Below are 21,080 nucleotides of genomic sequence, written 5' to 3'. Positions count from 1 at the left end.
CCCTTCCATTTCCTTTCTTTTCCAACTTTCTCTAAAATTTTCCCGTCTCTCTGGCTTCATTCGTACTTGGTACGTGGAGCTCTTATTTCAGTGGGATGATGGATATAGTGATTTTTCTGTCTTGTTCTCTGTTTTCATTATGCCATGGACCCTGACTGTCATGGCTGTCTTAGGAACTATTGTTTTCTTGTTTGGTGAACATAGGATGTGGCATTTTGTTAGGGCAAAAAATCCAAACCAAACCAAACAAAACAACCCCCCCCCCCACACAAAACAAAACAAAACAAAACAAAAAAACCACAAAACAAATCCTTAGCCATGTGTGCTCTAGATTCTTTCCTACAAAATGAAACATAAATGTGTTTAATAATAGAGAATACATGACAATCCCTTCATTGTGGCCCTATTACTTTAATAAGCAGGAAGCACTTGCTGCTGGGAAGTCAGGACAAGTTTTTTGAGTGAACTAACACTTTTCCTTTTGGCTGACTGTGGCCTTTGAGTACGGAATCTGTAATCTGGTCTCAGTCCTGCCAGTTTGGGAATGGGTATTCTGTCATGGGTGAGTTGCTGCACAATGAAGGGGGTGGATGGGGGCTGTGTGTGATTGTTTCGCACTGCATAAACTGTCCAACTAGAAGTTTGGGCCTTAGGAGAGAGAGTCGCTGCAAAAGACGTTCTGTATTTGCCATATTAAATGCCTGTGTCTGGAAGAAAGATTCCAGGTTGTGCTCCTCTGTATCTGGGTCGCGGCTGCCGGTTGCAGGAGTCCTAGGAGGACGAGGACACCTGGTGGCTGAAAATAGTGGCTGCTGCTGGGAGTCCTAGGTGTGAGGAGGAGGCTGCTGCAAGCCAAGGGAGCAGTGGAGATGAAACTTCCCCTGGAAGCAGTAGTTTGGCCCCACTGGGTCACGCGGTTCTGTCCCTTGCTGAGAGCTCAGTGCTTCAGGCTCTCTGGACATCTGGGCGCCCTCAGCCCGCGTCTCTGCTGTAAATAATATAAAATATAAGCATATGTAGACTATGTGTATATCTGTGCATACACTTTAATCCCTTTAAAAAAATTGTTTAGATCTACTTTTCCCCCATGTCCTGCATAATTTGATTCTCTGAACCCTAATCACAGACGGAGAGGAAACTACGAAGGAACAGACATACAGACACACATACAGTGAGGCTTGCGTCAGGTGGGGTATTTAAGGCAGGAAGTTCCGGTAACTCGTCACATCACCTTCACGTTCAAGGGCAGAGGGAAACGAATCAACAAACGCTTGTTTGCTTGTGCTCAGCTTGATTTCTCTACTTTTATACAATTCCGACATTCCTGTCCACCTAAGGAATGGTGCTGGTCACAGTGGCTGCCTCTTCTCATATTGATTTGCTTAAGACAATCTCTCACAGACATGCCCACAAATCAAACCAAGGCACACATTCCCTCATTAAAACTCTCTTCTCAGGAAATTCTAGGTTGTGTTGACAGTTAAAGCTAACCATCACACCAGATGAAGTAGAAATTTTTTTCTTTTGGAATTTTAAAGACTATGCAGTCTTATGATAGGTGGTTTTTTTCTTTGCTTGTTTTTGTTTTTATTTTTGTTTTTGTTCTCTTGAAAACCTTCAAATGGCTGTGTAATTTCCAGACAAAGAAATTAACAGTGGATCAAACTGTATCTGTGCAAACAATGTGGTAAAACTGCAGCCCTGCTTACTTAAAAAGACACAGAAAAGGTCAAAACAGAGTAAAACTTTTTAAAAGAATTTGTTTATTTAATGTATATGAGCACTCCGTCTTCATGTACAACAGAAGAGAGCATCGGATCCCATTACAGATGGTTGCGAGCCACCGCGTGGTTGCTGAGAACTCAAGCCCTCTAGAAGAGCAACCAGTGCTCTCAACCACTGAGGCATCTCTCCAGCCCAGAGTGAAACCTTTCATATGTTACCAATGAAGGAATCCATTTTGTACAAACTGTTCTCTTCTAGCCCACATAATGAAGTTCTCCCTGGCAAGAAGCCATATTCCTGTATTCATTACAGAAAACCTTCAGTTCCTCCACTCAGCTTCAAGTACCTGAAAGAATTCATGCTGGGGAGAAACCTTTCAGATGCATACCATGTTGGGAAACTGTTAGTTGTAGCTTTTGCTCTCCCGCCCAAGCTCCAGGAATGGGTCAAGCTAACAGCCCCACCCCCCCCCCCCCAGCTTGAATCCACAGGTAAAAGACACAGAAACACAGTTGTCCAATTTCAACTTGTCTTTTGACACAATTGTCAGGCACTACTATCTCCCGCCTGGAAAATTGTGCCCTTACCAATACTCTTACCTCCTCACCTCCCACCTGTCCTAAACTTTAGTTGCTCGGTTACATCTACCCCCTGCTAAACACCAAATGACTGCCCGTCCACCTGGAAAAGCAGGCTGTGTGGCCACTCCACTTCGAGATCTCACATGGCTGATCAACTTTTCTCCATCAGAAGCATGAGAAACTCATCTCTCCTCCCTTGTGTCTGTCTGCTTGCCTCTAGGGACCCAGAAGTCCCACCTATCCCTTCCACCCAGCAATTGTCCCTTATCTTTACTGACAGATCAAGAACCAATTGGGGAACAGAACTGTAGCATCAGTACAACCCCTACAGGGAACTTTTCAGTCCATCCCGTTATCTCCAAACACATGAAGGAATTCACACTCGAGAGAAACCTTTTGTATGTACACAGTGTGGGAAAGCTTTCAGCTTTTTTAGTTACCACAGACCTTAAAGAACTCATAGAGAGTAACCCTAAAGACAGAATTTGTTATGTCTTGATTATCCCTTTCATAACACTCATATATATGAGTAATCTCATGAGAGATTACATCTTGTATTAATTCAAAGATGAGGGATGTGATATGGAGAGTGAGTTTGATTAAAGGTCCAAAAGTCTTCATTTGGTATATGTGTGCAAATGTAACAGCAGATGAAAACTTCTTGTTCTATCAGCTTAAATTCCATGCCTCTGCCAGGAATACAGGCAATGAAGTGAAGATTGGCTGGATCATCAAGAAGGGTGCCACAGCTGAACAGAGAGACTCATCTCCGTTAAGGGGATCTCTCTCGATACATGGTGGGCTCCTTCTTGACTTTGCCTTCTAGTCTTACAGGCACAAAGCAAGTGTCATCAAATACAGCCTGGAGTCCTTTTCATATATGAATCATTCATGGCTGCTGGAGAAATACCCTCTTCTCATGTAGGATGTATGGCACTTCTGAATCCACACAGTAATCTTGGGGCTCCTGCTTGATTCCTGTCACTGACTGGAACCCAGGTCCTGGGGGACAAGGCGTCCTGGGGACCCCACATTCATAGAGTGAGTCCTGGTATTCCTGCTTAAATCTCTAAAGGGGTTGAGAAGCTTTGGGGACAATGGGCTTTGACACCTACTGGTGGTGGAGATGATTGTCTCCAGGAACTCCTGACTGAGGAGAGACGGGGTGGCAGGGCTCAGAGAGCTGTCACTGAAGTCTCTGTTCTGATGGACACTGGCTTCCAGGCACCATCTTTGGCATTTCCAGAGGCTGATGTGGTGAGGGGACTGCAAATATTTGTTGCTATGATCCAGATTCTGAATGTGAGAGTTGGATTTCATAAAACTGGAAGACAAAGACCAGTGATACCTACATCTTTGTAAACCACAAAATAAAATGAAGAGCATTAGCATAACGCAATTTTGTAAGCTTGTGACAGCAATATTACATAAGTTTAATGAGTGAAATGTTTTATCCAATCAGGTAGTTGTTTCTCCTGTCATTTTAAACTGTGTTGGACTCATTAGGGAGCAAATACTTATTTGTAATAGGTCAGAACTCATAAATAATACTGTATTTTCAAACTATTGTGGTTAATGGTGACAAATTATTCTTTCCGAATATTGTGACTTTCTTATTTTGTTCATATAACAAATCCTGACCATTTTGTATACACTTTCATTCTCTGGTGCACAAAAAATGTATAACGATTTATATTGCTCATATTTAAATTAACACTTTGAGAATTTCAGAAATTATTTTGAGCATATTCACCTCCCTCCCTTCCTCCCTCAACTCCACCCACCAGATCCAATCTCCCTTTCCTACCCATTCAATTTGTGTACTCATTTTTCCAAACCCACAGAGTTCTATTTACATTGTCCATATTCTTTTGGGTGTGTTGGGATGCCTGCTGGGGATTGGACAACCTGCCAGGTACACACCCTTGAAGACAAACTGACTTTCTCTCTCCCCATAGCTCTTAGTTGTCAATGGCTCCTCAGCTAGGGCAGACTTCATGCTGACCTTGCTTCTCCATGCTGAGATTTTGTCTTGTTGCTTGAGATTGTGTGGGTCATATGCATGTTTGTTTACAATATTGAGTATCTCACCCAGTGAAACACTTGTATCCAAGGCAATAGTCTACCGGGTCCCTTTTAAATAGTATTTTTGTTGTGGTGGTTGTCTGGTTGCTTTGGGGGTTTTGGTTTTGTAGTTCGGAGGTAGAATGTAGGTCATATGGTAAGCAAGTACTCATTTACTTTAGTCCAATAAATAAAACATCTTGAAATGGTTTTTAAAATATTAAACAAGAAAACTTTTTTTCTGATGTGAAACAAGTAATGGTGTACACAAATGTTAATAAGGCACCTCTTACTTGTATAACTTTAAAATCCAAAGCTATGTATCAAAGATTTGTAGATTCTCTTTCTGGTTATGATTTTTGGGGTTCTTTTTGAGATAGCATCAATCTTTGACTGGCTTACAGCTCAAATAATCTTGCTGAATACGTTGTAAAAACTGAATAGATAAGAGCTGGTGAAATAGCTCAGAGGTTAAGAGCACTGACTGTTCTTTCAGAGGTCATGAGTTCAAATCCCAGCAACCACATGGTGGCTTACAACCATCTGTAATGAGAAACAAATAAAAAACCTATGGGCCAGAGCGAGCGGGGGCCTGGAGCAAGAGGTAGAAGGGAAGGGGGAGAAAACTGAATAGATAAACACAGGAACTTCCTGGCATTTGACATTCATTGGACCATTTGGAGTATTATATGGAGTCTAGGGTATCTTCAAACTTCCTATATAACTAACTATGACTTTGAACTTTTGGTCCTCCCATTTCCACCTCGCAACTAAGAGTACTAAAGAACTTCCCCATCATATCACATTGGTGTGATATATAAGCTTTAATAAAAATAGACAGTGTAGGGAGAAAAAGAATAGACATGGTGGCCAGACACATCCTTGGCAAATGTTTAGGGAAAGAAGGAAGAGAAGGGATGTGGCCTTTTATAGAAGGTGAGAGTGTTACTGGCCCCGTCTCGTGCCACTTAGGTGGGGTTGAATTTAAATCACACTTTAAGCTGACTGTTCACTCACTTGAAGTAGTAAATGATATGGTGTCACTCGTCCTCACAGAAACTGTCTCTTTGGCATGAGGCATGATAGCATTAGGAGTTAGGCTCTATCTATTTATATCAGAGGTTCTCAACCTGTGTGGTGTGATGCCTTTGGGGGTCAAACAAACTTTCACAGGGGTTGCCTAAGACTGGAAAACACAGATATTTACATTATAGCTCAAAACAGTAGCAAAACTACAGTTATGAAGTAACAACAAAAATAATCCTATGGATCAGCATCACCACAACACGAGGAACTGTATGAAAGGGTTGCAGTGTTAGAGGGGGGCTGAGAACCACTGGTTTATATAAAACATTAGAAATCACTGGGCCTCAAGCCTTCAGGATCAGTGTGCTAGAGAATGGGGAATGTTGCCTCTTGTTTTGGATCGTTTTGTCTTTATAGAAGCTTTGTCAATGAGAAACTACAGAGGATAGAGAGGAAGTAGTAATAGGAGGCTAAAATGTGGACTAAAGTATTTGATGTTCTCTGAGTAGTGTTTTGGTTTTGTTATGCACAGAGTTTTTGGATCAACCTGTACGTTAGTTACTTTTCTGTTGCCATAATAACGCACCATGACCAAAAGTGGCTTATGGAAGAAGAGGGTTAGTTTGGCTTATAGTGCCAGAGAGATAAGAGTTTATCATGGTGGAGAGACATGACAGCAAGCAGCAGCCATGGAGGCCAGAGTATGAAGCTGAGAGGCTCACATGCAAGCAGAGAGCAAAATAGAAAAGGCACGAGTCTTTAAACTCTCAAAGCTAGCTTCAGTGACCTTTAACAATGATGTACCTCCTAAACTTCTCCCAACAGTGTCACCAACTTGTACCAAGGGCTCAAATATCTGAACCCATGGGGGATCATTCTCATTCAAACCACCACTGCCTCTAACGCATCTATATGAAGAAGTCAGGCTTAGAGAAAGTCAAGCTTACAGAAAGCCTCAGTCTTGTAGGGAAAGTATTTCTGCATGTGCCAGGTGAGAACATTAAAATGACTAGGTGACAATGGTGCTTTGGTAAACATGAAGGTTGCGGGGACATTTTCACCTCTGGTGTTGGGGACTGGGGATTGCAGGGAATTACAGGTTCCCTGAGTTATATCCTATGTGCCCTTGACCATTCACTGCTGACCTGCACTGGAGCTCTATTTCAGTGGTAAGTTTGCTCTTTGAACTTGGGAATATGTATGACCTTATGAGTATGGGCTTTCCTTGTGATCCTGTATGGTGAATATTTTTTGGGGGTTGTTGTTTGCTTGTTTGTTTTTTGTCAGCTTGACACAAGCTAGGGTTCTCTGACAAGAGGGAACTCAGTTGATGAATGGCAACCATCAGATTTGCCAGTAGACAATTGTGTGGGGTATTCTCTTGATTAATAACTCATGTGAGAGGGCCATTGCGGGTGGTGCTACCCTTGGGCAGGCAGCTGAACCATAAGAAAGGTTGCTGAATGCAAACCTGATTACAATCCAGAAAGCAGCATTCCTCCTTGGTCTCCACTTCCCCTCTGGGTTCCTACCTAGGACTCCTGACTCAGCTTCTGCAGATGACAGACCACAGCGTATAGGCTGACATAAACACTTTTGTCCTTGAGTTACTTTTGTTCAATATTTCATCATAGAAACAGGGAAACAATTTAGGACATCTTGAGGCTGAAAATGAATTTTACCAAAAAGACAAAGGTAATAAATGTATTATATACATTATGACGCAGTCACAGTGACTCCCTGAGAAGCAAGGAAGGAATGGAATTTGCACAAGACACACCAGGACCAAGTCCTCAGCACAAAGGGACAAAGGGCAGGGGATAAGAGACAAAGACAGGAGATAGAGGACAAAGGGGAAAGAGAAGGGAATAAAGGAGAGAGGTCAGGGATATTTGTCCTAGAGAGACAAAGGACTGCTTGTGGGTAGAGAAGAGACAGACACAGCACAGTGAAAAGCAGCAGGCTATAAAGGTAAAAGGGGGAAAGTCTATGGTGGGATGAGTTGGTTAATTTTGACTGAGCCTGTTAATTAGGGGAGCCAAAGGGGGGCTTTAGATTTCTGGACTTCAATATGTTGATAGCTGGATCTTGGTGGTCAGCCTCAGGAAGAGGAAGTGGCCAAATAAGGGAAGAGACCCTGGTGGCTAGCCTTAGGAATGTAATCTAACAGTTTAGTAATGCAGAAGGGGTGGGGGAGGGTAAGGCCCGCTGGGGCCTGCTAGAGCCTTCAAAGGGACCCCTAGTGCAGTGCCTGAGAGTTAGAAAATGTCTTTATCAGCTATTGAAGTTATTTAGTTTTACCTCACGGACGATTCCTGTAGGGACTGTATTTGCAGGGCAAAGGCTAAATTTCAGAACATTCACTGTCTCTCTTGGGAGTGACCTGTGGGTTCAGGGGCCACGTGTTATTTGGAAGATAGGTTGCAAATGTTTGCATATGACACCAGAAGTCATTGGGTCAAGTTAAGTAGTCGGTATCTCATCGTTAAAGTGTGAGCATATTCACTTTCCTTTTTGTCTCTACAAATTCCACTATCTCTATACCTTGAATAACTATATTTATTGGTTTGTGTGTTTGAATTTTATTAGTTTACAATGGAGAGATTTGAGAAATTATGTGTAAGAAGTGAATGGCTTCTCCAACAACCTAATAAATCTAATTGAGTCAAATTTACAGTTTTAAAAAAGGCAGGTTCATTGGGGGTAGTTCTCAGACAGGTTCACCAACCTTACAGAAGTGAAGTCACAAAGCAGGGCTGGTGTAGGGGCTTTTTTTGTTTTTGTTTTTTGTTTGTTTTCGAGACAGGGTGTCTCTGTATAGACCTGGCTGTCCTGGAACTCACTCTGTAGACCAGGCTGGCCTTGAACTCAGAAATCCGCCTGCCTCTGCCTCCCAAGTGCTTGGATTAAAGGCATGCACCACCACTGCCTGGCTGGGTAGGGGCTTCTTAAAGGGGACTGGGTGGGGTTAATTGTGATGTGACGGTGAAGTACTAGAGTTATAGCATTATTTGGTGAGTTTAGGGCCTGGTGGCAGGTGGGTCTGGCTTTGTCCTGTGTTTTGTGTGGGATTATGCAGGCACCAGCACCTGGTCAGAATTGAGAAGGGCAGGAACCTCTTGGCCCATACCATCTTGCCTTTGTCCCCAAATCTCCAGCCTAACAAGAAAGCTTTGGGCATGGGCCTCATTTCAAATTCCTGAGCTGTGTGTGGCCATCAGTGTTATAGGCATGGACTTGACTCTGTGGCCCAGTGCCAAGAAAAGGAAGTGGAAGGGATGCTGCTGCTGCTGCTGCTGCTGCTGCTGCTGCTGATAATGATGATGATTAATTTACCTTTATTTTGTGTATGCATGTCTGTGTAAAGGCGTTGGTTTTCCTGAAACTGTAGTTACAGACAGTGGTGAGCTACCATGAAGGTACTGGAAATAGAGCCAGGGTCCTCTGGAAGAGCAGCCAGTGCTCTTGACCACTGATCCAGTCTCCAGTCTTGGATATATGACCTTTTATGGGTCATTTACAATGTATACTTCTCTTCCACTTTCCTACAACAAGCTTTTCAAGCATTCTCCCTTGGAAGAACGAAGTCGGGGTATGTTAAGGGCTGCTAGTCTGCTGTTGCCCCTTTCATATGATAATGTCTGCAATCTACTTCTGCTAGACATCATCTGCTGGACATTCCCTGTTCTCCAGCATCATCAGGCCCTCCCTCATAGTCCAGTGTGACCTCACCTGTCCTAGGTGGTCCTTTCTCTCTAATGTCACATGTTGTCTCCATGGACCCTGAGCCTGGAAATCCCTGAACATGCCTGTGACAGGAGGAGGAAGCAGGAATTGCCCCAAGTGTTAAAAGCAAGTGTCAATCAGGGCAGGGAAGCCAGGACCAGTTTTGCTAATGAACCAGTTTTACTTACGATCTTTTCTTCTAGGCAGGGCCAGCGTGGTTAGAGAGGAAGAAGCTAGGTCAGCAGGGAAATGTGGTGCTCTTTTAAGCATGGGGTGCATCTCCAACCATTCAGCCTTTAGGAGCAGGCATGGCTTCATGTGCTTGTAACCTCAGCATTGGAAGGCAGATACAATCAAATTCCAAGAGCTTGCTGGCCCAGCCGTCCTAGCTAACATAGCGAGCTTCTGAGTCAGCGAGAGACTGTCTAAAGTAATAAGATAGAGCCTGATAGAGGAAGACAACATCCTGTTTTGGCCTCTGAGTGCTATGCATGGATGCATACATTCACATACTCACATGAATGAGCTATACCACATACCTGTCAAGATATGGTCCCACTATTGACCCATCGTTGTCTAGTGTTGGTATCATCCTATAAGTGATCTAATATGTTGTTAGAACTGTGTGAAATACCTTCCAGGGACACAAGTCCCTCTTGGGTGGTGTTCTTTCCTTCTAGCATGAGATAACTATTTCTTTGGAGGCCATTGTTTCAGTAGCCTGATAGACTGAGAGAAAGGAGAAACTCAAATTTCTCATCAGAGCAGTGGTTCTCACTCTTCCTAATGGTACGACCCCTTTAATACAGTTTCTCATGTTGTGATGACCCGAGATATAAAATTATTTTTGTTACTGCTTCATGATGGTAATCTAGGTACTTCTAGGTGGATATCTGATATGTAGGATATCTAGCATGTGACCCCTGAGAAAAGGTTCATTTGACCTCCAAAGGGGTCATGACTCACAACTTGAGAACCACTGTGTCGGAGTCTTCAATTCTGCCAGTTACATGAGGAGCATTGAAGTGGAAACTTCTAGTTTCTTTGCAAAGTTAATGATGTCAAATGATGTTCTGCTGGGGCACACAGGTGAATGAATGTCTTGCTAAAGCAGACATGGGAAAGGCTGTTTTCCTGAAGCAGACATGGGTGAAAGGATGTTTGGATATAGCAAACACATGAAAGGAGGCTTTATGAAGCAATATAAATATGATCCCACAAAGAGTGGGAGATGAGCCCTAAGCACTGGTTTGGTTTGCTCCACCTTGCTATTCTTCACTAAGGACACGCATGTACTGGTTTGCCTTATGTAACATTGTTGAGCTCAACTTGTAATGTTGCCATTTCAAGAAACTTGGTCAAGAACTGTTTGTGAGGCTCCTGTGGCAACTTGCTGTTTCTGTGTTCTTGCCTGTGGCTGGTTGGTATTCGTGCCTGGTGTCTGCCTGCAGAAAACTGGACTGAAGCTGCTAGTTCATGTGTGGTGTCTGCCAGCCTAGAGGACTGCTCTGCAGCTGCTGAGTCATGCCTGGGGTCTGCCTGCCTAGAGGACTGGTCTGCAGCTGCTGAGTCATGCCTGGGGTCTGCCTGCCTAGAGGACTGGTCTACACTGCTGAGTCATGCCTGGGGTCTGCCTGCCTAGAGGACTGGTCTTCAGCTGCTGAGTCATGCCTGGGGTCTGCCTGCCTAGAGGACTGCTCTGCACCTGCTGAGTCATGCCTGGGGTCTGCCTGCCTAGAGGACTGGTCTGCAGCTGCTGAGTCTTATTTGGTGTTTGCTATGGGACGGAACTGCTGAGAAAAAAGATAGAGCTCGCCCCCAAAAGAACTATTGCTGAACAGGTCCGCTTTCCCCATATCCTAACAACTTTTCTCTTCCACTACCTCTGCTGGGTGGTGAGCTAGAGGAGAGGATGATCCCTTATTAAAAGTAGGTTGCAAAAAATTCATTCCTACAGAGCCTTGTTAGGACTTGGACGTTGGCTAAGCAAGTAGAAACTGGCAAGCAGAGGCACCTTCATTTCTATCCTTCCTTCTACTTTTCTTCCTCCTCTTTCTCCTCCTTCCCGGTTGGTTTTGTTTGTTTGTTTGTTTGTTTGTTTGTCTGTTTGTTGTTTTTGAGATAGGGTCTCTCTACGTGGTCATAGTTTTCCCCAAACTCCCTTAACTATACCTGACTGGCCTTGAACTAACAGAAACTAGCCTGCCTCTGCCTCCCAAATGCTGATATTAAAGACATGCACCACCATGCACAGTTCTTTTATTCTGATCTTAGGTACTAACATTAACTTTCATGTGGTAACATACAGATGTGCATGTTACAGAGTGGCCTGGGAAAGGGTTAAAGAGACTGCAGTGTTGAAAGGGGATGAGAGATCAGAAGCCTGTCCTAAAGACAGGCAGAGTGTGGTTATAAAAAAAAAAAAAAAGCAAAAATAAGTCTCTAGAGGATGAGATAAGTAGGCTTAGCAGCTACAAATGCAGAGATTTCAGATGTGCCCATGGAGGGCAAGCTGCTCAATGCTCAGTTGTAATGGAGCCCCTAGTAGAGCCATGGCTATCCTGGAACTCACTCTGTAGACCAGGCTAGCTTTGAACTCAGAGATCCACCTGCTTCTTCCTCCCAAGTACTGGGATTAAAGAAGTAGGCCACCATCACCTGCTCTTTTTTTATTTTTATTATTTGCTTGTTTATTTGTTTATTTTGTTGTTGTTGTTTTCAGATAGGGTTTTTCTTTGTATCACACACTGTCCTGGAACTGGTAGGCCAGGCTGGCCTTGAACTCAGAGATGTACCTGTATCTGCATCCCAAGTTACTGGGATTAAAGGGGTTCACCACCACTGCCCAACTAGGCAAGTGTTTTATTGTACTAATTTTCTGGAAGAGTCTCCTGAAGATTGGTTGTGTGAGTAGGCAATGTTCCTGCTATCCTTTGGTCTTTTGGTCTTAGGGTATTCCTTTTATAGTCTCAGGTGAAGGGGTTACATCTGGTATAGTTGATAAGTGCAGGGGTTTGGTGTTTCTGATATATGCTTATTTTATCTTTAGGTATGTTCTGATTTATATCAGTCATGTCCTGATATAAATAATTTATCTGTTTGTGTCTGCTGGTGTGTGGTAGATGATGGTTGGCTTTTTTCCCATGTATTTATTTATTTATTTATTTATTTATTTATTCACTTTACATTCCAATTGCTGCCCTCCTCCATCCTCTTCTCCCAGTCCAATCCTCCCACCCCCTGCCCCCATTCTCTCCTCTCCTCCTCAGAGAAGTGGAGACCATCACCACAACCACTGGCACCAACCCATCCTGATACATCAGGTTGTAGATGATGGTTGTTTTAATGTGTAAAGAAGATGGATAATTCTTTTTTGACACTGATACTCAAACTGGAGTAACTCTAGTGAAGATTGCTGCTTAATAAAATGAAGTCATTGGCTGGGCAGTGGTGGCACATGCTTTTAATCCCAGCACTTGGGAGGCAGAGGCAGGCGGATTTCTGAGTTCGAGGCCAGCCTGCTCTACAGAGTGAGTTCCAGGACAGCCAAGGCTACACAGAGAAACTGTCTCAAAACAAAACAAAACAAAAAAATGAAGTCATTGTAGGCTTGACAGAGCCAGAAAGCTGGTATTCCCCACACCCCATCTTCCTTGCCCCGTCCTTTCTTCATCTCAGGGGCACCTGCTTTTCCTATGAGTCTTAGATTCAAGAAAATCTTCCTCTAACTACCATGAGTGGTGTCATTATGACAATAATTCTTAGAACTTGCAATAAGCCCCAAATTTCCATCTCTCTCCAACACTGCCAAGCTCATCAGAAAGGGGGAATCCATATGCATAGAGGCTGGAGTCGTGCCCTGTCGTAAGTGTTACTGTCCTTTGATTGTCTCTGTACGCTGTTTTAAAACACAAGATCCTGATACATGTAGGTCATGACTATGTGAAGAGAATAACACAATAAAGAAAGCCCCAAGTGTTAAGAAGAAATGACAAGGCCCAAAGAGGATAAGAGAAAGGTTGAAATGAACCATTTCTTGCAAATCCCAGGAAATGTAAGTTGAGTGTATCATTTGATGTTCCATTCAAGCATAACTCTTTGCTGTGGTCTCCAACACCTACCTGTCATTTGTCTAGTTCCTCAACCAAGGCCACAGGTTTGAGTTTTGCATATCTTGTTTTTATCTGGAGTTACAAAAGTTTTGGTCACCCTGGTCTTGTGTTTAGAGGATTTTATTCTGCATACAGGATCTCCTGACATCGTGTGTACTGCAATCACTTTTGTTTTGCCTTGCTGTCTCTATTTTAAGGCAGAGTACTGCTAGCCAGTCAAGGCTGACCTAGAGCTTGCTATGCCATTGCAATTGGATTTGAACTCACCGTCTGTGGTGACTCAGATGCTAAATGTTCCCCATGGTCTCTGACATTTGAATACTTGATCCTCAACTGGTGGTGCTGTTTGTGTACTATAGAAATTATGCTTCTGGGGGCAGGCTATCCTGACCTGTGGGATCTTAGTTATTTAGTGGGTTCGAGGAGGGCTGGCCTGAAAGAGAATAGGCGAGAAAAAGGAGGGAGACCAAGCAAATCTTTCGTCAAGGCCCGTTTAATGATGGCCAGGGGCCAGAATATAAGTGTACAGAAAGAGGAAATAGGGAGGGGCTGGAAAAAGGGGGGATTCAGCTAGAACAAAGAAGGAGAGGGGAACATCTGGACAGGTGTTGATAAGGGGCCCGAGACATCTTGTGGCCTTATCTCGGGATGCTGTCTCTGTGGAGATGACTCCAGGCACCTCCAGCAGGGCAAAGGTTAACACTTTCACAGGGAAAAAAGTGCTTGGTTCACAAGTCTCCTGGCTCTGGGTGTCTCCGCCAGAATAGGGGTCAGCAATTGGCCCAGCTAGAGAGTGCTCGGCTTCTAACAGCAGGCTTTGATAGCTTAAATACTCTTGCCATTTCTAGTCTGCTCTCTCTGCTTCCTGTTTGTGGTCAAGATGTGAGCCTTCAGGTTCTGCTGCTACCACCACACCTGCTGTTTGTTGCCATTCCTCCCACCCTGACACAGACTTGTATTCTTTTGGAACTGTAGGCTCAAATAAATATGCTCTTTCTCCGGTAAGCTGACTTGGTCATGGTGTTTTTATCATGGAAATAAAAAAGTAACTGATACACTATCCTTCTGTTTCTGCCTCTTAAGTGCTAGTATTGTAGGTATGTGTCACCATTACTGCCTCATACTCCCCTTAATGTTCACACATTCATTTGATTTTTTTTTTGTGTGTGTGTGTAAAACATAACTCTTACTTCACAAGAAATAAGAGTTTGTTTATTCTGGAGCCAAATTTAACACAGATTCAAGGTACCACAAATACTATGTTATATTCTGATGTGATAACAGTTTCATGAAGTTTTCCCAGACAGAGAACAAAAGAAATTTACAAATCAAGGCTTTTAAAAAATACATTTGCTGGAAGCATTGGATAGACAGGTTACAGCAAAGCAGAGAAATCCTAGCTATAGGTTTCAGAAGTTACTGGATCACATACTTAGTACTCTTTTCACAGTGTGGTTCCAGGAGATTGAACTCAGGTGGTCAGGCTTGGTAGCACGTGCTTTTGCCTACTGATCCATCTCGCTAGCCCTAGGATTTTTTTAAATGTAGTTGTATCTTCTGGTGACTTTAGTTCACAGCTGCATCCATTTCTTATTGGGTATTCTTTTTTAGAAGTAAACTCTTACTCTAAAGGCTGACTGGCTGTATTTCTCTCCCTCTCCTTTCTTGTACAATGGCTAATTGATGGTGTCTTTTTTCTTGTGCTTTCTTCAGCCCTTTCTCCTCTCACCATCTGGTTCTTTTCTCTTCCTTCCTTTCCCTTCTTCCCCTCTCCTCTGCTTTCCTCATCTCCCCTCCTTCTCTTCTTCCTTCTTTCTCATCGATACACATGCAAAGATTCACCAAGATTCACATACACCCCACTTCACCCCCCTCGCTTCTCCCATCAGCATCCGTGTATCTCAAGCTCATGTGGCACTTGCTTATACATAGCACAGAGTAAGCCTAGAAATAATCATTCTCCTCAGACCTCTTGAGTGCTGAAATCACTGTGTTTTAAGGTAGTAAATGAATATCAATGTATTTCCTAAAACATGTTAGATACTGTCCACATATAGAGATGCTGCTTGGTTTCTCTTTAGGGATGGTGAATAAAACCTATGCTAAAATGAAAATATAGCAGAAAATGTACTTCCTGTTAGTGAACTTTAACCTTAGACTAGTACACTTGGAAGATTCTCAGATCAAATACATATCCTGAGATTTGGAGAAACCAGTTTTTTCTTCTATATTCTTTCTTTTATCTTTGTGTGTGTGTGTGTGTGTGTGTGTGTGTGTGTGTGTGTGTGTGTGTACATGCAAGCATATGGCACAGCAAATGTATGGGACTCAGAGGACAACTTTCAGGAGTCACGTTCATTATTAAACCCTTGTTTCTGCCATGCTATGCCCTCCAGGATGGCCAGCCCATTAATTTCTGGGTGGCTCACCTGTCTTCACCTCACATCTGACTGGGTCTTGTTCCCCAATGAGATTCTTGATTTCTCAGTAAAGAAAGCAGGGGAGCCAATTGCTTGGTGCAACGTATAGGCAGGACTTCTTGGTCCCAGGAGGAAAAGGAGATGCAGGGAAGGAGAGAAGGGCTTTTCTGTCATGCAAAGAAGAATGAAGCAATCATATAGTCTTGGGAGGGGAGCTACAGGTGGGTGGCCAAGGATGTTTGACAAGGGCTAGGTGGGACTGGCCACCTAGGGCAGGTGGAGAGACAGAGACAATAAATTGGTAAGGGCACGCTTTTTCAGGCAGGAGATAATAACACCCAGCAATTGTGCCGAGAAGGCAAATTGTAAAGGAATTAACTCGTGTGTGTATGTGTGTGTGTGTGTGTGTGTGTGTGTTAGCATAGCAGACCCCAGGCAAAGGAGATTACAGATATGTTCCACCTTGTGCAGTTTTACCATCCAGTGGCCATCAGTATCTTATCTAGTGTATGCCTATGTAGTGTGTAGTTTTCCACTACCTACCTTTCCTTGGGGAAGTGACCACACTACCAACCCCCTCCTGGCTTCCCTTGAATCCACAGATAACACACACACACTCACACACACACACACACACACTAACACACACTTGTTCATTTTCTTTTTTTCTTTTCTTTCTTTTCTTTTTTTTTTTTTTTTTTTTTTTTTTTTTTTTTTTTTTTTTTTTTTGGTTTTTTTTTTTTGAGACAGGGTTTCTCTGTGTAGCCCTGGCTGTCCTGGAGCTCACAGGCTGCCTCGAACTCAGAAGTGCACCTGCCTCTACCTCCCAAGTGCTGGGATTAAAGGCATGCACCACCACCACCTGGCTCACACTTGTTCATTTTCAACTTGCCTTCTTGGCACAATTGCTGGGTGCTACTATTTCCTGCTTAGAAAAGCGAGCCCTTAACAATATTCTTATCTCCACTCCTCCCACCTGCCCTAACCTTCAGTTGGTCAGTTGAATCTCATCTATGCTAAAACATCTCTGACCACATGCTTATAGAAGTGGCCACAGCCCACTGCTCTTTCCGAGACCTCACATTTTTGCCTGGTTCTCCTCTCTCCAAAGCATGTCGAACTTCCTCTCCCCTTTTTTGTGTCCTCTTTTCCTCCAGGGACCCGGAAGTCTTTCCTGTACCTTCTGCCCAACAATTGGTCTAAGGCTTTCTTTATTGACAGATCAAAAACCAATTGGGGAACAGGACCATAACAGCAGAACTGCTCCCTACACGCCTATGATTTTTTTCTTTTACTGAAAAGCTTCTTTAATAACTAATTGTGAGATGTAACTTCAGAAACAAACTTAAATATTGGTTATTAGAAAGAGACTTAGCATATCTTTCTCTCTCGTAGGAAGCTCACACTTACAACCTTTAGTGTGACTATTCTTTTCTGCAATACTGCTCTTTCTACTACTACTCTGATTCCTTCTGTCAAACTGAAAGGAATGTATTATTGTTATCTCCAGTCCACATACTCTGAGCCTGAGGGTCTCCAGTGTTCTTGGTCTGACCACATAAACTTTAATCGTGGTTCTTGTGGCTGTCAACCTTGACCTTTAACACACTGTACTCAATTCTCCCTTCAGACAATGTGTCTTTGCCTTTGATGTCAAGTGCATATTAACTCTTTTATAGGGTCACTTTAATTTCTAGTTCTATCTATTTTATGACTTAAGATATTTTCTTCCCACACAGGTTTTCTGCTCTCTCAGTATAATTACTAGGTCGACTTCAGGAGACAATACCCAAAGAACAAATATGTATGGCAAGATGATTCAGCCCCCACCTTCATGGGAGTGTCTCTTGGTGGATTCAGAACTCTTCTGTCCCAGTTTGTTCCCCTGTAGAACTTGGAAAGGCTTAATTAATAGTTTTTCAATTTTCACAAGAATCTAATTTTGGCATAAACAAAAACATGTGTAACTTCTCATGTTGTTCTGGTTAGTTTTATTGTGCTCCTTGCTAGTGTGTGTGTGTGTGTGTGTGCGAGTGCTTGCGTACATGCGTGCATGTGTGTGTGTGTGTGTGTGTGTGTGTGCGCACGCGTGTGTGATTCTGGGATAGAACCAAAGGCCATATAGCTCAACCATGGAGCTATATATCAAGAAAAATAAACTCCTTATTAAAAGAAGGCACACTGGAGTGATAGCTCAAGTGTTAAGAGCACTTGGTACACTTGTTACATATTGCTGCTAATAGCCATCTGTAATTCCAGTTGTAAATGATTTGATGCCCTCTTCTGGCCACTGTGAACACTTACACACATAGTACAGAGGCATACATGCAGGCAAAAACACAAAATAAAATAAAAATAAATTAATTAATTTTTTTAAAAATCTGGGCAATGGTGGCACACATCCCAGCATGCGGAAGGCAGAGGCAGGCAGATCTCTGTGAGTTTGCGGCCAGCCTGGTCTACAGATTGAGTTCTGGGACAGCTAAGGCTACAGAGGGAAACCCTGTCTCAAAAAGCCAAAATCAATCAATCAATCAATCAATCAATCTGAAAAAAAGAGAGTGTATGTAGTCGTTTGACTAGATTTTAAATGCTTGGCCCACAGTGAGTGACATTATTGGGGAATGTATCCTTGTTAGAGTAGGTGTAGCCTTGTTGGAGGAAATGTGTCACTGTGGGGGTGGGCTTTGAGGACTCCTAGTGCTCAAGCTCTGCTCAGGACAGGAGAGCCTCCTCCTGAATATAATCTGAATTTTATAGGGATGTTTGATTCATAGTGTCCAGACACATAGCTTGAGTAAGAGAGCAACTTCCTTGCTGTTTTTTACATACAAATTTATTTTTATTTTTAATTATATGTATGAGTCCATGTTTTGTGTGTGTGTGGGTATGTGTATGTATGTATGTATGTATGTATGTATGTATGTGTATGTGAGAAAGAGGGAGAGAGGGAGAGAGACCCCACCTATGGAAGTCTGAGGCTTTGGGTTCTCCTGGAGCTGGAGTTTACAAACAGTTGTGAGAACTCTGTTCTAGGAACCCACTTAGAACAATATGCACTCTTGGCCACTCAATTATCTTCCAGGCCCTCTTAGCTATTTTTTGTTTTGTTTTCATTTATTTTAAATTTTACAGTAAGTATGTGCATGCCATGTGTATGCTGTGTGGGTATGTATGGCCCAGCATGTGTGTGGAGGCCAGAGGACAATGTATAAGGCTTGGGTCCCCCCTTCCACCATCTGGTTACCTGGGACTGAACTCAGGTCACAGAACCCATGCCATTAGGCAGCAAATGCTCTTACCTCCTGAACCGTCTGGACAACCCACTTGTGGAGTTTTTTGTTTTGCTTTGTAATGTTTTGTTCTTTCTGTGCTGTTTCCCATACTGGGGACAAGCACTCTTCTAGTGGGCTGTGGACTCTCAGCCTCTTGCTTGTTCCCCCTCCCCCACCCCCCACCCCACCCCAAACCCCACATAGTTACTGAGCACAGTATCTATTGAGGCAGGAAGAACAAACAGATCTTTGAAGAAGACCCTGTGTTCCTGTCCTCTTAGGGCTGTGGCTTTAGTCAGGTAAAAGGGACAGTGCTGAATGAGTCATTTGCATGACAAGGTGTTGAGCACCACAGTGGAGGAGGAAGTGTCCTGCAGGACACCCTCGTGTACCAGAAGCATGGGAGGCCCATGGAGTCCTCGAATGCATGGCAGAATGTCACAGTGCTTTCTGTAACACTTAAGCTGCTTGGGTCTCTGGGACTTCTGTGTGTTGGGGAAACAGAGGGCCACCCCAACCCTTCACTGTAGGTCTTGCTTCTCAGGCAGACACTAAAGTTTAGGCTTCAACCTAAGCAGAAGAAAAAACCAGCTAGGGAGCATTGCTTCAAAGTGAGTAGCTGTGATTTCTCCATCTCAGCCTGCAGCTGTGTGTGCATCAGCCTCAGATGCCTGCATCTCTGTGGCTGGTCCTCAGAGGCTCTGTCATTTGTGCAAATGAAGTGGAGACTGGAATTGCCTGTCAACTTTTAATGAGGCCCCAAGAGTCACTAAAAAGTCTCCTGCTGTGAGTCTTGGCAAAACTTGGAATTGGTTTCCTGGGGACTGTTATGGCAGGGAAGTTTGGCAATTTTCAGCAAGATGTCCCGTTTGGCTTTTTAACGCCAGTAAAAGCAATTGAACTTTGTTCATCTCAGATGTGTCCTCCAGGAGAGAAGCCCAGGGGCTTTGACTGATAAGCACAGAGAACTTCAGAGCAGGACTGGATATGTCAGATTCTTACAAAACATTGTAACACCTTTACATGTGAAAGCCATGGGGTGAAATGGATTCTCATGGGAATTTCTCCTTTAAGCAGAAACTTGGTTGAGAACTTTTTTCTCTTCATGCTCCTCCTCCCTGGGTGTGATAAGACCAACCTTGGACTCTAAGTGTGCATAGCAAGCACATTCCTACTGACGCCCACTCTCTCTACCCTTGCCATTTCTTTAAACTGGGTTATTCCTTTCCTACATTAAAGTCCTTATATAATAGAAGCTCATTGTCCACCCCCTCCCTCGTCCTATTTCAACTTGTTTTCTGGAGAGCTGAGTTCAGAAAGGATATTGACACAACAAGTGTTCTGGCTTCTAAGTGTTTCTTGAAAATGAGTCTAGTGGAGACTTGAGAATGAGACCACACATCAAAAGTCCATGCCTGGCCTGGGACAGAGAGGACAGGCAGGCCAGAATATCTGTAGTTTCATACAACCTCTGACATAAACAGGTTAGTCCAATGGTCGGTGAAGCATTGGGGAGATGTCATCTGGTACACACAGTCATGATGCTACCAGTTATGGGTGGTGGTGGCACACACCTTTAGTCCCAGCATTTGGGAGGCAGAGGCAGGGGGATTTCTAAGTTTGAGGCCAGCCTGGTCTACAGAGTGAGTTCCAGGACAGCCAGGGATACACAGAGAGACCCTATCTTGAAAATACAAAAAATAAAATAAAATATAATATAAAGAAATACATATTTGCTGGGTGGTGGTGGCACACGCCTTTAATCCCAGTACTTGGGAGGCAGAGGCAGGCGGATTTCTGAGTTCGAGGCCAGCCTGGTCTACAGAGTGAGTTCCAGGACAACCAGGGCTACACAGAGAAACCCTGTCTCGAAAAACCAATTAAAAAAAAAAACATTTATAAGTGTCAGTCAATTCAGTAATGAGCTTGCAGGATAAGAAGGAAAGCCCTTCAAAAGTGTCCTTTTGACAGCGAGGGCCCCAGGTCAGGATCTGTCCTTCACTTTTTGGCAGAAGGATGATGTTCTCGGAAAAAACATCCATGCCAAATACTATACTGAAATGTCCACATCAAAAAACCTCTGTTCTGCCACGCACACCTGCGTGATGGCGGTATTTGAGGTGAAAACTTCAAGGAAAGTCAGCCTCCTGC

The sequence above is a fragment of the Mastomys coucha genome, unplaced genomic scaffold (assembly GCF_008632895.1).
Source record: "Mastomys coucha isolate ucsf_1 unplaced genomic scaffold, UCSF_Mcou_1 pScaffold4, whole genome shotgun sequence".
Taxonomy (NCBI): domain Eukaryota; kingdom Metazoa; phylum Chordata; class Mammalia; order Rodentia; family Muridae; genus Mastomys; species Mastomys coucha.
This window is presented reverse-complemented; position numbering follows the sequence as displayed.